Consider the following 17,334-nt stretch of genomic DNA (forward strand, 5'->3'; position numbering starts at 1 on the left):
GGGCCGTGACGCTGGTGGCTGTTCGCCGCCTCGTCCGCTGTTTATCTCTTCTGTCCACCGCCGCTTCTCCGGCAGACGTGAAGGTCTTCTGGGGCTTTTCTTTACTAGCGGAACTGTCTGTGGAAAATTGAATAAGTCAAAGTCACTCTCTCTCTCTCTCTCTCTCTCTCTCTCTCTCTCTCTCTCTCTCTCTCTCTCTCTCTCTCTCTCTCTCTGTCACCCTGAGTGCTCTTTGCAGTGTTTACATTTCCCCCACCCGACTCTCTTTCTGTCTATTATATATACACACACACACAGACAGACACACACTCTCGCACACTCTTGCACAAAGTACTGGAGGCTTTGTTTTGAACACACAGGCCCAAAAACCGTGGTGCCGCTGCCATCCTGCCGTCTAGTGATTTATATTCAGCCTCAGAGGACGCGGTCTGAAGGGCTCTCTGACATAAACACCGTGGCTCCTGCCATCGTATTGATTTTTTTTTTTGCTCCGGTGTGGGTGTTTCGGATTAATATTGCGCTGACACATCTGGTTTGGTTGGGTTGTGTTAAACATGAGAAATGCGCTCCAAAAATGACAAAAATTGCCTCCGCAAACGACTAAATTAAGACCGAAGGCAGATGAAGGGCCCACCTTTGTGCATCACTGGGTTTGTCTGGCAAGTGCACAGAATTGAGCTGACCTCTGAACCCGCTCAGGTCAAAGGGGACTCCGAGAGCCCTGTCTACTTCAGAAGGCCTTCTGTTTATTCACAACCGTGTGTGTGTGTGTGTGTGTGTGTGTGTGTGAGACATCACCGTATTTATTCAATAAACCAGAGTCTCAGGAGAGACACACTCGTACTTTAGTCACAGTGCGGTGTGCCAGCAGAGGATTTTCCTGGAGTGTCTCGCTCTGTTATGAATCGTTTTCACACTCCACACACAGCCTGGATGTGTGCGTGTCAGCGACCCTGACACCCTTACAGAAACCTCGCTGGACTGGACTGACACTCTAATGACAGCCACACTCTCATATGGAACCGCGGTCTCAGTCCAATTGATGAAACGTCTGTCATCTCTTTTTTTTTTTTATATCTCTTCTGTAAGTGACTTGTATTTTGGCTGAAATGATGTCTGGAAGTGCATTGAGATTAGCAACTACAATCTAGCTGTCACCTACCCCTCAAAATGAAAGTGAAGTGAAAGTGAAGTGATTGTCATTGTGAAACACTGCAGCACAGCACACGTGCACACAATGAAACGCGTCCTCTGTATTTGGCCTTGGTGAGCAGTGGGCAGCCTTGGTGAGCAGTGGGCAGCCATGACAGGCGCCCGGGGAGCAGTGTGTGGAGGCGGTGCTTTGCTCAGTGGCACCATGGCGGATCGGGATTTGAACCGGCAACCTTCTGATTACGGGTTGCCGGTTCGTTAACAGCTAAGCCACCACCGCCCCTTTTAATACCTTTAAATTAAGCGGCAAATTAAGCATTAAATTAAGCAGTGGCACCTCAGTGGCACCTTGGCGGATCGGGATTTGAACCGGCAACCTTCTGATTAGGGGGCCGCTTAATACCTCTAATACCTTTAAATGTTATGATTCTCTATTTCTAGTTTTGATTTTTTTGTATTTGTACTTTATATGTAGTTGTACTTATTTATAGATGTATTATGAATGTCTGCCTTTTAAATACATGTATACAGCTGAGATGACAAAGTTTACTTTTTATATCGGGCATGAATGGCAGTACAATACACCTATAACACACCGATCTGTAACAATGATGGGAAGTGCCTCCATTGATTCTTTCAAACTCTCTCTTTCCCAAACTCTAAAAAATGTTTTTTTTTTTTATTATTCTTTGCTAAATGTGCAGTTAATTTTTTTAGAAAATTGCAATTGATTGACTGTCCTAGTTTTTCCCCCTTTTCCCCTAACATTGCATAAATTTTGATTTGTCATGGCTGCATTTTCATTGATAAAGAAACATTGCATTAATATTCCCAATAATGGCTTGACCACTGCCCTGTAGTGTACACGGTACACACAGGATGGAGAGTTAAATAAATATTATATTCCTTATGGCGAAAGTATCATGTGTGGGGTTCCGTCCTGTTTGCGTTTCTTGCAGGGCTTGAAGTAATCAAGTAAATGATGTGCTGTTTGGTAAAGGCTCTTGATCCTTTAAATCTGAAATAAAAGTAGGCAGATTTATGGGCGCCAGCTGCCTCACTGTGTTCCTCTTCTGCTGCTATTCTGAAACATTCCAGCATTCTATCTATTCATTCTATGTATGTATGTATGTGTGTGTGTTTGTTAAGTACATAACTCCACATGTTTTATTCATAGTTTTGATGCCTTCAGTGAGAATCTACCAACGGAAATGGTCATGAAAATAAAGTAAACACATTGAATCAGAAGGCCTGTACTGTATATATACACACACATACACACACACGCACACACACTCACGTACATACATAAATCTGTTTATTGGCAGGGAGGAGCATGGAAGTCGAGGTGATAACTCTCGCCGCTGCATCGTGTTCTGTATTACTTTTGGTTTTAAATTCAGAGCAGACCTGTGGGCAGGTGATGAAAAATCGCCTCGTGCCGCAAGACATTGTACGCACTTTGTTGGACTGCTTATCCGTCTCTCTATCTTTCTGTATTTTGCCCGGCCTTTTTTCTCGCCTGCCTTTTTTATTGCCTTGTTTTTTTGCCGACCGACTGCAGCTGGATGAAGCATTTCTTGAGATTCCTGGAATTCCTCCTGGCTTGGCTGGGCCTTGGGAGCGAACCAGTGCATGTGTGTGTGTTTATGGGACAGATAGAGAATTACAGACGTCTGAGTCGGTGTAATCTATCAGAATAATTTATTTGGCTGATTAACATGCCTGAGCAGGGAAAAGTCTGCCATGTAGGGAAAGAAAGGGGGGCGGGCAGCGCGTGCCAAGGCTTAATGATATTTTCCTCGTCTGTACTATTTCATTAGTTCTGCTAATTGAAAAGGGGCTCATTTGCTCAGATTCAGAAGTGCTGCTCTTGTTGTCTGAGATCATTTATCTGCCGCCTGACACAGGTGACTTGCGCTGTCAGGTATCTCGGCTGTTCCGGAGCAGAATGTGCAGCAGGCCGAATTTAGAATTTTGTGTGGATGCTCTGTCTCTGTGAACCATTTGCACACATCAACTGCTTTCAGTTCAGCATGACGATGCCTCATCCCCTCAGGTCAGATTACAGCTGCCTGCCCAGCCCTCTGTTACCTCGGGATTGGACAGATTACTGCCTCGGTGCCTCTAATTGTTCATTTCATTTCTTTGGAGAGAAAAAACGAATTGAGTTGTGCAGATCGACTCTGTTTTTTATGGCAGGATAAATCATTTGAATGTCATCGTAGTGGAATGTGATCGTAGTGGAAAGATATGAAAAAGGTTTTAGTATATAAACATCATATAAACACCAACATCATAAATTCATATCATAAATTTGTTGTTATTCAATTCTAAAAGTTAAGACATTTTCATTACACATAAAGTGAAATATTTTTGTCGTATCGGTGAGAATTTGCGTAGCGGCTGGTAAAAAGCAGGGATTACTGTTTGCATTTTATGATACTGATGATAAGAGACTTACCTGAGAAAAGCTCAGAACCCCTGAACTCATAAACATAGTGGGCTTTATCTGTGAAGAGGGATGGGGGCTCTTCAATAACAGCAATCCACCCCACTCCATCACTCCAACATGCCCTTAAGTCCTCTCCTCCCAGGAGAGGGTGAGACCCGCTGCGTAATGCAGAGGAGATGAGAAAAGTTGGCCAGAATACCGTTCTTTATATTCACTGGTCTATAACACCGGGACTTGGCCCTAATTGGAAATGCAGTCTGAGAAAAACACTGACCTCCTGCAGAGGTTGGTGGAAGATAAAGAATTAAAACATTTGACTCGACAACCCTCCTCACCCCCCCGCCAACCACACTCACACACACTCACACATTATGTTTGTCTCATGATACACAAACACACAATGTTTGAAGTTGAAAGACTTTATTGTCATTGCACAATCATACTATCAGTACAACAGTACAATGAAATTGAGGGTCCTGGCCCACCACCCCCCGTGCAAACGCATAGAAGATTAAAACTTAACACTAAATAAATACAGAATAAGTATAAATCTGTACAGAAGTGTGCAAAATGTCAAAGTCGAGTCAGGTAGTGTACTGAATTGTGAATTGTAGTATAATGTAGTGTAGTAGCAGCAGAGTAGATGCAGTGTGTATGTTGCAGGTTATGTGTGAGTTAAGTGAGGTGGCGTACTGGTGTGAATTGTAGTATAATGTAGTGTAGTAGCAGCAGAGTAGATGCAGTGTGTATGTTGCAGGTTATGTGTGAGTTGAGTGAGGTAGTGTACTGGTGTGAATTGTAGTATAATGTAGTGTAGTAGCAACAGAGTAGATGCAGTGTGTATGTTGCAGGTTATGTGTGAGTTAAGTGAGGTGGCGTACTGGTGTGAATTGTAGTATAATGTAGTGTAGTAGCAGCAGAGTAGATGCAGTGTGTATGTTGCAGGTTATGTGTTAGTTGAGTGAGGTACTGTACTGGTATGAATTGTAGTATAATGTAGTAGCAGCAGAGTAGATGCAGTGTGTATGTTGCAGGTTATGTGTTAGTTGAGTGAGGTACTGTACTGGTGTGAATTGTAGTATAATGTAGTAGCAGCAGAGTAGATGCAGTGTGTATGTTGCAGGTTATGTGTTAGTTGAGTGAGGTAGCGTACTGGTGTGAATTGTAGTATAATGTAGTGTAGTAGCAGCAGAGTAGATGCAGTGTGTATGTTGCAGGTTATGTGTTAGTTGAGTGAGGTACTGTACTGGTATGAATTGTAGTATAATGTAGTAGCAGCAGAGTAGATGCAGTGTGTATGTTGCAGGTTATGTGTGAGTTGAGTGAGGTAGCGTACTGGTGTGAATTGTAGTATAATGTAGTAGCAGCAGAGTAGATGCAGTGTGTATGTTGCAGGTTATGTGTTAGTTGAGTGAGGTAGCGTACTGGTGTGAATTGTAGTATAATGTAGTAGCAGCAGGGTAGATGCAGTGTGTATGTTGCAGGTTATGTGTGAGGTAGCGTACTGGTATGAATTGTAGTATAATGTAGTGTAGAAGCAGCAGAGTAGATGCAGTGTGTGTGTTGTAGGTTATGTGTTAGTTGAGTGAGGTAATGTACTGGTGTGAATTGTAGTATAATGTAGTGTAGTAGCAGCAGAGTAGATGCAGTGTGTGTGTTGTAGGTTATGTGTTAGTTGAGTGAGGTACTGTACTGGTGTGAATTGTAGTATAATGTAGTGTAGTAGCAGCAGAGTAGATGCAGTGTGTATGTTGCAGGTTATGTGTGAGTTAAGTGAGGTAGCGTACTGGTGTGAATTGTAGTATAATGTAGTGTAGTAGCAGCAGAGTAGATGCAGTGTGTATGCTGCAGGTTATGTGTGAGTTAAGTGAGGTAGCGTACTGGTGTGAATTGTAGTATAATGTAGTAGCAGCAGAGTAGATGCAGTGTGTATGTTGCAGGTTATGTGTGAGTTAAGTGAGGTAGCGTACTGGTGTGAATTGTAGTATAATGTAGTAGCAGCAGAGTAGATGCAGTGTGTATGTTGCAGGTTATGTGTTAGTTGAGTGAGGTACTGTACTGGTATGAATTGTAGTATAATGTAGTGTAGAAGCAGCAGAGTAGATGCAGTGTGTATGTTGCAGGTTATGTGTATGAGTGCTATTGTCCTTGTTGTAGGAACCGTTCTTCATTCTATTGTTCTTGACCTCAGCGCCCTGAATGTCCTACCAGGGTTCAGCATCTGAGACACCCTCTGTTGTGTGTGTGCGGTCTCTGTGCGATGCTGCGTGCCTTCTTGAGACAGCGGGTGTTGTAGACGTCCTTTAGGGAAGGACGCGAGTGACCAATGATTTTCCCTGCGGTGTTGATGACCTTCTGTAGTGACTTCTTGCCTGTCATCGTGTAGCTCGGGTACCACACAGAGATACAATATGTCAGCACTCTCAGTGGAGGAGCAGTAGAAGACTGTCAGCAGCTCCTTCCTCGAGTTAACTCTCCTGAGGATCCTCAGAAAATGGAGTAGCTGTCGGGCCTTCTTTATTACCGCCAAGGTGTTGGATATGCACATCCAGGAACTTAAAACTGGTCACCCTCTCCACACGCTTTACGTTATGTGGATGGGCTGTCGGGATGAGCGTCTTGGTTTTTCGAGGTGTTAAGGACCAAGTTGTTTTCCACACACCATGCCACCAGTCTCTGGACCTCCTTCCTGTACGCCTTCTCACCATCATTGGAGATAAGTCACACTTCCTTGTTTGCGTCCACGCTTGTTCCGTCGTTCGGCACCAGATGGACAGTAATAACAGAGAATCCGCTGGTGCCCGTGGTTCAATCCGTGGTTCATGCCCCACCCCAAATATAATTAACACATTTCACAGCCCCCCCCCCCAAATAATAGCACATTATGACTCCTATGAAAATAATTTTAATTATAGTCAATTTCACTTAACTGCGACAGTGCGGAGGAAGCCGGTTGAATACTGGAATTGTGTTTGTTCGCATGCAGTGAATAAAGAGAATCCTTTTAACTCATTTCAGGTCTCCAAATTAGCACGTCCAGACCAAAATTGTCCCCTGCTGGACAGCAGGTGTTTTTGAGAGAATTACGGCATTAAATGTCCCTGTTGTGTGCGTGTGTGTTTCTTTTTTTCTGCCTACGTGTTGTTTTATGATCTGTTTCACGGGGTCATCATCCATTCCTCACATTTTACCATCATGTGCATATATATTTATTTGTTGGTTGTGTTTGCTGTTGATGGACTACTTGTGTCCTACAGATACAGGTAAAACACAGGTGTGTGACTCCTGTTGGGGTTGAAATGAATCTCATGATCGATGCATCGCAATGCAGACATGGACGATTCTGCCTCGATTTAGTGCAGATCGTAATCGGTTATGTTCTAATGACGTCGCTTGGTGATTTTACTCTGTCCAAACGCTGGTGCTGAATGGCTGCGTGGACGCTCTGCTCATTCTTTCAATGAGAAGAAATAATATGCACTTTTACATGCAAAATTCCTTATTCCCAACACCGATAGGGACAAAAACCAATGAGAAACAACAATTTACAGTATAAAGTGTGCAGTGGTGACATGTCTTCAGCAACTCCTCCTAATCGTAATTATGCTGCTTGCTAAGCTGTATAGAGCTTTAAGAAGCGAACACCAGCTATTATCTGACTTTTAATAACACAAATTGTATGAAACACGGGATTAAAATGTCATCTGCACAACACACAATGCCGGTGTACATCCGTTGCCAAGGGTCGAGGCTCATCCTTTCATTTCTGGCCGGAACGGGGCTCGCATCTTCACTCGTTTTTGTCTTGTTTTCACTTTTCTCCTCCGTGGAAAAAAGTTGCACGTCCTGTGAGTGGCGAGAGAGACGTCTCGTGTGTTTAGTTGTTTTTGAATGTTATACGTAATCTCTGCATCGCTTTTTTGTTTAACCGGAAACTTCGGGAAAATTCGTAGTTTTGTACAGACATGCAGTTTCTGAGGTGTTATAGCCGGGGGCTGTTTCTCCGGTGCGATCCCGCCGATACGATGCCGTCAGCCTGTACTGCAGGCGAGGAGTTGACGGGGGGGTTTGGGTTGGGTCTGTGGAACAGCGGGCTTTGGACGTTGACCTCTTCATCGTTCATTACCGGTCTGTCAGTGCGCGTTTGATGTCGGTCTGCTCTTCCCCGGTGCCGGTGTGTGTAGTTGGGGCGCCGCAGGCAGCAGCGTGATGGTATGAGATCCCTAAGTGGGGAAAAAAGCCGAATCGATTGCGTGTTGGTGGATTCGAGTGTTTCATTAGATCCTCAGCATGCTGAATGTGTGTGTGTACTGTTTGTTTGGTGCGGTGACGGGGGAGTCTCAATTCCATGAAGGGAGGAAGTGAGTTTTCCATGTTCAAAGATGGTAAGACTTTTGGTGGACAGAAGTCAGGTTAAATAAAAATCAACTATATAATAAAGAACCGTTGCATTCTACGTACTCTAATCAAGCTATAAAGGACGCTCTGCCCAAATTCAGAACTGGGGATGAGGTCTGGATCATCATTTACATTTATGTTTTACCATTCATAATATTCCTCATTACTTTTTTTATGTTCATTATATTTGGTGTAAATGAATGGATGGGCTGACATGTTATGATAAAATGTTTTAATATTATTTACATTTTTTACAGCATTTATCAGACACCCTTATCCAGAGCGACTTTCAATCAGTAGTTACAGGCACAGTCTCCCTGAAGCAACTTAAGGTTAAGTGTCTTGCTCAGGGACACAATGGTAGTAAGTGGGATTTGAACCTGAGTTTCCTGGTTCACAGGCAAGTGTCTTACCCACTAGGCTACTACCACCCATATTACATGATGTGCTGCGGTTTGTCACGTGGCTGGGTTTTAGGGACATGCTTTCATGTTGTCTCTTTGTACCATGAGCTGGAAACCGCAGGTCTCTTTTGTCACCGGCTGCGTATTTGATGATGGTCCTCCCTGCTGGTCCTGCTAAAATCATTGCCACTTCCAGCCCGCATCCGCTTGTCACGTTGCAGCCCGCGAACCACCGCCTGCAACGTGTCACATTTCTCCGACACACTGACACAAACACCTGCCACTGCAAATAAATCAAACCTTCGCACAACACAAATACAACGACGATGGTGTGGAGAGCAAACATGGCTAATGACAAATTAGAAGCGATAGCATGGCTTAAAAAAAACAACACACAGGCTCCCGGCAGCTGCTGGGGAAATTCAGCCAAGGTTTTTACCATCACCAGCCATTTGTCAGTGTGCACAGATAGGTCAGGCATATGGCCTTATGGGTTTTTATGGGATTTAAACTGACCTGTGCTCATTTCTGCAGATTTCGCACATGTTTGTAATTGCCGACCACGCGTTTTTGATGGCGGACATGTTTTCTCCCCTGCACGTTCTCCCTCAGGTCCTCTTGAGCAGCTGTGCAAAAGCCCCGTCGTCATCAGTCGAGCTAAACCGGAGTCTGCTAGAGGTGTGAACCTTCATTGGTCTCCCGATCCAATTCGATTGCAATTATTAATGCACCGATTACCAATGCATCACCATGCATCTCATCCATTACATGACAGTACGTCGACAGTACGGCCTCGTTCACACGGACGTCTTGCGAGTGAATGTGGTGTGAGGTGAACTGAACGGTTTTTCTGCTTATTGGAGCAAATCAAAGCGTCCACACAGCGTTCAGCACCAACATTCGGATGGCATCAAATAATGTTGCAGGCATCGGTTTCTGCCAAAATCCCAACGAGTGTTAAACAGCAAGCGCCAGTGAAACGCTAATTGAACGTTTGAAAGCTACAAAGCTCAGCGAAAACGCGCATGCCGCTCAGAGGACGTTAAATTCAAACGTCCGTGTCAATGGGGCTGAAATCCTACCCAGAGCGGCGCTGTACTCAGATCAGGCCATCGCAGTCACCACCAGTGTTACTTTTTAACGAGAATTGTTAAAACTCCACGAGAAGTCATTATGATATGATCGATTATGTTCTGCACTGCATTGATGCACGCACCAATCGTGAGATTAATTTTAACACCCTGATCTAATAGCTGAGCGTTTGCATCACGCGTGGTGTCCTTTAGCGCTCAGGTGCCATCGTCCCATCGCTCTCGCTCTCTAATTAGCATCGCAGGGGGACGCCGGCTTCGCGGTTCCGTGTAGCTTCTGAGTGCGGCTGGCTAAGAATAGCTCCGCTCGGCTACCACTGCTCCTAGGAGGGCCAGAGTCGCCCGATCAGCATCCTGCGCTTGTGTTTTTTGTTTTGTGTGTGTGTGTGTGTGTGTGTGTGTGATTGATCTACAGGTACAACACAAATGGCATGCTGTGTCATGGAAACAGCAGCTGCTGTGTAATCTCTGGTAATTACTGCGGTAAGTGCTCTCCTGTGACCTCGCCCTTTTTACGGCACACAGACGGCACAGCGCTTGCTCGCTGGTGTGAGGTCAAATCCATCCTCAGGATTTGCATTAATAGATGAAAAAAGGAAGAACAACTGGGATTATTTTTGTCACACAAAACGTGAGCTTTCGATTTTTCAGTGTTTCCATAAACAGAGTTTAAAACAGGAGGAGTCGGATGATTGACAGCTCTGACGCATGCAACTCCCTCATTTCGGATGATCTAAACGTGCGTCCATCTGTAAGTCACATGCACCTCGGTTAAAGCGTCACATGAGCAGGAGACCTCCAGCACTAAGATGAAAAAAAAACAACCCTAAAACACTCTTGTCGGATGTGTGGGTGTTTTTCAGGCATTGAACTCAGTCCACCTTCGTGTCCCTTGCCCCGGAACCGCAGCAGCGTAAGGGTTTTTTGTTCAGTTGCAATTTAATGCGAGGACGCAATTTTAACGCAGTGCCGTCTGCGGTAACCGGCACTGACTGACATTTTGCTTGTGGGAGTTTTGGGGGTTTTGGGGGCAGGATTATGGCTAGCCTTCATCAGCGATGCTTAATGATCAGGTTTCTCCACCCTGTTGCTAGGCAACCGGCTCTGTTGAGCATTCCTCAAAGCCACAGAGTCCGGGGGGGAGACACCCGGCATGGAGAGAGGGTCCTCTATTCTCTCACAGCTCATTAATTTCTCATCTTTCTGACTCATGTAAGGGTCAACGCTGAACTTATGTTCAACAGATGACAGGATAGGCAGAGCTGTTCCAGCAGACTGAAATTGGCACCTCCGAATCCCACGCTGCCCCGGCCAGACGTGAAACATCAGCCGCCCGACTGCTTCACTTCATTCGATTCTTCGCTGAATCCCAGACGTGTTACATTTTACACGACTTTCCAACGTGATGGACGTGGCTTTTATGCTGCATCGTATGCAGTGTTAGTGGTGTGAAAAGGCTGCATTCTGTGGTCTGTCACTGTCCTGTTCTTCGACCCGTAACACCAGGTCAGCGTACATTTCTCTGGAAAAGAACCGTTTTCAGGAGGTATCAATATGCTGAATATTTTAGCGTGTTTTTGGCACCAGTGCATCCAAATAAAATAAATATCCCGCTCTCTCGCTCACTATAGATAACTGCTGAGTTCAGACCTTTTTCTGGGAAGGAATGTCATTTCTACATGACTTTAGTTTTGTTCTGTGTTGAAGGTGGTCCTGCAGTGGAGAAGGTCCAGCTGGTTGGGACAGGCGAAGAACTGGCGAGGCTGGGTAAAAGCTCTCCGTCTGAACACACGGAGGTCATCTTACAGCGGTCCGGCACTCTAGTTAAGTGTGTAGAGAGGCAGGACGAGAAGAGGAGGAGGGGGAAGAATCGCACCGCAACTGCCAGACGGTGCAAAAGAGCAGGTTCAGCAAAGTGTTTCCTGTCAGGATAGGAAGGCTTCGATTTATATTTCCTTGCTCTGGAAATATATTTCTTCCTGAAATAATAGGAAGAAAGTGAAGCCCGGTGATGCGTCTTATTCTGCCTGGGTCCCTGGGGAGCCTGATTTTCCAGCGAATTCTGCGTCTGTCCTGAGAAAAAAGAAAATGAGTCTCTATCCCTTTGGTTTCCTTTCAAAGACACATACGCACAAAAAGAGCACAAATGACTGAGAGGCGTGTGGTGTGTTTTAAGGAGAAGCGTGTGTCACCATTTCTCTCTGGAGAGGATGAGAAAACCATGCAGGAAAGGAGGAAACGAAACAGACATGCAGAGATGGTGGAAGTAGCCTAGTAGTGGTGGTAGTAGCCTAGTGGGTGACACTCTCTCCTATGAACCAGAAGACCCAGGTTCAAACCCAACTTACTACCATTGTGTCCCTGAGCAAGACACTTAACCCTGAGTGTCTCCAGGGGGGGACTGTCCCTGTAACTACTGATTGTAAGTCGCTCTGGAAAAAAGCGTCTGATAAATGCCATAAATGTAGATGGAGGGAAAGAATGTGGCGGCTGAGAAGACTGATGGCTGACTGTAGCCAGGCACGTTCCTCTGGGAGCTCAGGTAACAGTGCTAATGGAGCCTGAGCACACACCTCCAACCTCCTCCACACAGCCTCCGGACCGTTTTAGGCTGGAAATGTCGCACCTCGCCGAGAAGGCATCCATTCAATTTTCAAAACGAACCTTAATCTGAAGGAGTTCCAGCAGGGACGGATGATGTCAGCCTAAAAGCCAACTGACATACGACTGCAGCGCAGCATGGAATGGTTCATGACATCTGATATGCATTTTTATTGCTTTTTATAGTTGTGCACTTTAAATACTATACAAATATTTATATATTTTAGTATTATAATAACAAAAAAGGCTGGGCAGTTGAGCTTAATCCCTTTATAAAGAAATATCCATGAATATCCATGATTCTGCGTGATTCTGTATCTGGGGTGCATTGTGTGTATTTGCAGACTGTGTTCTGCACACTTGTACTCTGTTATGTTTGCTTGGGATGAGATAAATCCTCTGGATTGTGTGTGACTACAGTTTGATGTTCATGTCTGCGCTGTCCACAGTTAGCAAATCGTTAGTATTAATTGCTGTGCAATGCCTCTTCCGGTGGCAAAGCATGGCAAGTTGTTTTTTTCTCTTCTCCCTGTTAAAGAAGCAGAAACGATTTTCTGCAGCAAGTGCTTTCAAGAGCCATTTCATGTATACGTTTTTTCTTATCTGAAAAAATATATAATTGGCTATTTTTCCCCAACCCAAGCCACTTTATCTGAATAAATTATGTGACAATTACAATTGTGTTAATTGTCAGGATTCTAATTAAATTCTTTCTCCACTGTGAATGTAATTAAAACACTTGGCCCTTGTGTTTTACAAAAGCCCTTTTATGGAGGGACCTGTTAGTAGTCGCTGCTTTTGTTTGATCCTGTAAAGTGTATTAAAGTGCAGTTAAAAGGAAGCCTTCAGCTTGTAGTGCACGGGGGGGTGAAAAAAAAGCTGATTTACAATGAGTCACCATGACCCGGCAGCCTTGGCCTAAGTGTGTGATCCACTTTCGCCCGCAGTTACAAATGGCTCATTCTCTTGCCCATCTGCCATCAATTGAGCTCAATTACTTAAGCGGAAGGAGGCGCGGGGCTTAGAGAGCAGAGGCGGCCCCGTCCATTCTATTTCTGTCAGTTTGATTGATCCGAGGACAAGATGTTTGGCTGTCCCTGCATTTACATCTGACCTTCCCACTCTGCATGGGACCTGGAATTATGCTGCATTCAACATGTATCCCTTTAACTTGGATGTAGCAACTCAAAATGACTTTTTTTTCCCCCCCATCACTAAAAACTTTTAAGAACGCTATCATGAGATAATAATGAAAAATGCAGAAATGATGTATGCATTTGATAAATGAGGTGAGAAAATTATGCCAGCTTTGGTTTTTATTTTTTTTTCGTCCAGGTCTCGTTGGTCTAGGGCAGGGGTCAGCACCCTGCGGCTCTTTCACACTGTGGCTCCCTGCAGCTTTAGAAAATAAATAATAATTTAAGTGGAATCATTTTATTTTTATCCATGTAATTTTTTTACTTGTATTTCTAAATATGAAGATTTTTATGATCTTTTTTGTTGCTAAAAATATGCGTCACAAATGCCCTATATGCCTATATACCCACCACCCCACCAGCTCTGTTAATCGATTAGATTGTTCAACTAGAGCAGTGTTTCAAAATCGGATGCAGCTTGGGGTGAGTAAACAGTTGTTTGCAATATTTAGTGTTTAATGATTTGCATAATAAGTTAATAGGTTGTGTAGTAAGTTAGCATAGTGCCTCTAAGTTAGGGTGACCAGATCTCCTCTTTTCCCCGAACATGTCCAGCCAGGTTTTTAGCCTTTTCTGGGTGATTAAACATTCGTCACGACATCAACTTCTACACGCATATTTGAGCTGGTTAAAAATAAATGTTCCTGCCATTCAGGCAACGTTCACCACCCCCAACCCATCCGCAATCTGCACACTTGCAATCTGTGTGAAATATTTTCACTGCTTAAAAATTTTACACTCAACACACTAACCTTGTTTTTTATATGTAGCATAAAGTAAAAGTAATATATGCCGTGTTATCTTCGTTTTACATGTTAATAAGAATTTCCCGGTACTTTCTCTTTTGTGGAAACAGGGTCCAAATTGCTCTTTGAGTGTTAAAGGTTGCTGACCCCTGATCTAGGGGTATGATTCTTGCTTATGGTGTGAGAGATCCTGGGTTCAAATCAATTTCTTTGGTTTAAGTTGCGATCTAGGGCAAAAGGAAGCTCACCCGTTATCGAAAGGTTGCAGGTTCAAATCTCGAACGCCAAGATGACACCGAGGTCCCCTTGATCAAGGTAATGTCCTCACACACTGCTCCCTGCGTGTCTTTGCTGGCTGGCCACTGCTCTCTCAGGGGATGGGTTAAATGCAGAGGCTTAAGTGCAATGGGTGCTGTGCTGTGGTGTGTCATATGTGACAATTAATCACATCCACAAGCCTATTTGCATGTATAAATCAAATTAAAAAATGGTCATGAAGTGATTGATTAGGTTGGTGTGACATGCCCAGCAATAGGATGGTGGGACGTGTATTGTTGACTTGCAGCTTTATCTCATTGCAAAAATATTTATTTTTTTATATTAATGTTGCTTGTAGCCTGTGGCTTGATTTGAATTATGGGTGTTTATTCAAATGAATTTTCAAAACAAATATGGTCCACAGAATGGACATGATACTGACAACAGAAGTGAGTTTGTATGAAATTTGTATGAACGGTGACCCTTGGTCCATTTTCAAACAAGGCTAATATCTTTAATGAACTATCATGCAACTAAACAAACTGTCTTTGTTAGTAGTTTTGAGAAACTTCAAAGATCATAAATTTTGAATTCCCACTATATCTCCTCCCACTGCTACGATTTTTAAAAGCTGAAATGGAGTAAATGCAACATTATTATGTTTTTAATGAATAGATGTGTAATTGTCCCTGAGGTTGGCTGGCCGTGGCCTTGGCACTTTTCTGTTGGAGGGCAGCGCTGCTTGTTTGATGCAGAGCTGAAAGGCTGTGAGATAAATTCCCACCTTGTTCTTGCTTTGTTCTCTCCCCTTACAACATAATTAGCATCTTTAAAAAGTAGAAAAGCAGCTTGATGCACCACGACCTGTCCCTACCCATCACTGCAAAGTGTTCTGGAATGTTTTATTCATGAGGGCGTCTTGAGTACGCTCCGAGTCGGAGAGCTGGAGACTCCCTTACGGACCCGTCACCGCTGTTTACCATCGGCTTGTCAATACAGTATGAATTAAATGGGGGCGAATTTGTTTGCTCTTGCTTTTTTTTTTGTTTGCCTCATGTATCCCTTTAAGTGCATTTCTCCACATGACACGGCAGGCCAAACGGAGGAGGTTTACATTTGATGGAATCAGCATCAGGATTGCTGATAAGAAGAACAACCGTGCCTGTTTCCCGATGCTGGATAGATCTTCAACAGATCTATCCAGTAGCAGGCAGCTTATTAAACATGTCAGCTCCCCACCAGCTCCTACTTCAGATACCATCCCTTGCTGTACAGGATTTGAGGAGGGGGTGAGAAGGGAAGGTCTAGCAGTTGAGTCCATCCTGTCGATCAGGTGTCTCCAAACTCGGTCCTTGACAGTTTTTTTATTTCCCCCTCATTTAAAACATCCTCCAAGTTCTTCAACTGAATCAGGCATTGTGGAGCATGGAAGACGATTTATTTGTCATTAACGAACTGGCTAATTATACATCGTATCTGTTTTTTTGCGCTCCATTGTGTCCCATTAAATGCAATAAGCTTTTATGGTGACATGAGAGGGAATGAGAATTAGTGAAACAGGTTTCACGAGAGGAAGAAGGTATAAATATGTATTCACTGGGGAAAAAAATGAGCTATAATTAAAACTTAAATGATGTGTTGTAACATTTTAGATTACAAATAATTATGACATCTGTCATAATAGTATAATATAGTATAATAGTATTGTAGCATATAGTATAATCCTGTCAACCTCCCAAAAAAAAAAGCACAAATAAAACCTGTATGTCCTCCTTCCTTCCAGTCATGTTAGATTTTTCTCCTCTCTTTGTAGTAGATATGCAGCAGACATGAAAGATGAATAAATTGCCATATGAAAGTTTAATTAGGATCTTGATCTTCATCTTGTCTTCTGAAGGCTCTCGTAAGCACTTGTAATGCACCTTGGGGGAGCGGCTTTTAACAAGGCCCCCCTGCGGCTCCAGATGTCGCCAGTTTTTATATTCCATACAGCATGGCAGTGACATCACTGCCAGCTCTGCAGATGCATTTTGACTTTACCGCGGTGCCCTTTAAACTCTGCTATAACCTCTTCTAGTCCACACTGCATCGGGGAGAAGTTCATATTCAGAGTGACTGTGCAGCCACACAAGAACCAGTTGGAGAAACCAGAGTTTCATTAGAGGACTATGGTCACATAAGTGGACTTGTGCTCTTTGAAAGCAGACAGGCATACAAATCTGTAGTATAGTGGTGAAAGATATAGCATATAAAATAAATATTAATACTAAAGTCATTTTGCTCTTTGTTGTGTGCCTGGTTTCCATGTGCAAAAGTGCTTGTATAATTAGTTTATTTAGGCTGTCAAAAAGCCTGCATAGTGTGAGGAAAAGTCTTAGACAAGGAGATTATGTTGTCATCATTAAATAAAGCAACCTGCAGCAATAATATTTAGTGCAGGTTACTTATTTTCTTAGTAAGTTAATTTTAATATGATTCAGACGATGCACCCACACAGCAAGTAAACAAAATGCAGCTTATAATTCATGAATGTCTTTTTCTTTTTGACAGACAGTCTGGACAAGCCACAACATCACAGAACTATAACGACATTCTGTATTATATATAATACAGAATAGGTCAGTGTAGGTCAGTATAGGTCAGTTTATAGTCAGTCACTATATACATAAATACACCCTCACACACACACGCACACACCTCAGAATGACATATTGAGCATAGCTCTAGACTAGAAAAGAGAGAACGAAGGATGGCAGCATGTGGTATGACTGCAGTAATCCTGTGTTTACGACGCTTTTACATGGCAGAGTTCCCAGCCCCTGATCTCTGCCAGAACTCTCTAGTGATTGGAGGACTTGTGGTGCAGAATAAACCATAATTGTTTTCACTTTGGACAAGTGTGTTGGTTTCTTTCCCTTCTCCCCTCTGACAGATTGGTCCTTGCCATGCGCGTTTCTGTGCTCACACCCACCCCCGTCTCCGTTGGCGTGGCGTAATTAATTCTTTCAGAATGGTGCGAGAAGTTGATCGGAT

This window comes from Denticeps clupeoides, chromosome 6, assembly GCF_900700375.1.
Source record: "Denticeps clupeoides chromosome 6, fDenClu1.1, whole genome shotgun sequence".
NCBI classification, from domain to species: domain Eukaryota; kingdom Metazoa; phylum Chordata; class Actinopteri; order Clupeiformes; family Denticipitidae; genus Denticeps; species Denticeps clupeoides.